Below are 279 nucleotides of genomic sequence, written 5' to 3' on the forward strand. Positions count from 1 at the left end.
ACCCTCACCATTAGAAATTCCAAACTCTTCTCTACTCAACTTGAAATTCCACATATTGGTCCTAACCTCTAGCACTTAATAGGTGGGGTCACTATGGGGGAACTCAAGATGAGCTACCTTTAGGATTGCTTTACCTTAGGGTTGACCTTGGGTGTTGGTCTAGGGCTAAGGAACTCATTTGCAATTACTTACACTCACAATCACTCACAACCCTAAACCTAAACTTCTAGGCTCTGGTCCCTTGATATTTTTGGGAGACTCCTGTAGGTGGTCCCCTAA

Source organism: Phalaenopsis equestris, unplaced genomic scaffold (genome assembly GCF_001263595.1).
Source record: "Phalaenopsis equestris unplaced genomic scaffold, ASM126359v1 Scaffold000796, whole genome shotgun sequence".
Taxonomy (NCBI): Eukaryota; Viridiplantae; Streptophyta; class Magnoliopsida; order Asparagales; family Orchidaceae; genus Phalaenopsis; species Phalaenopsis equestris.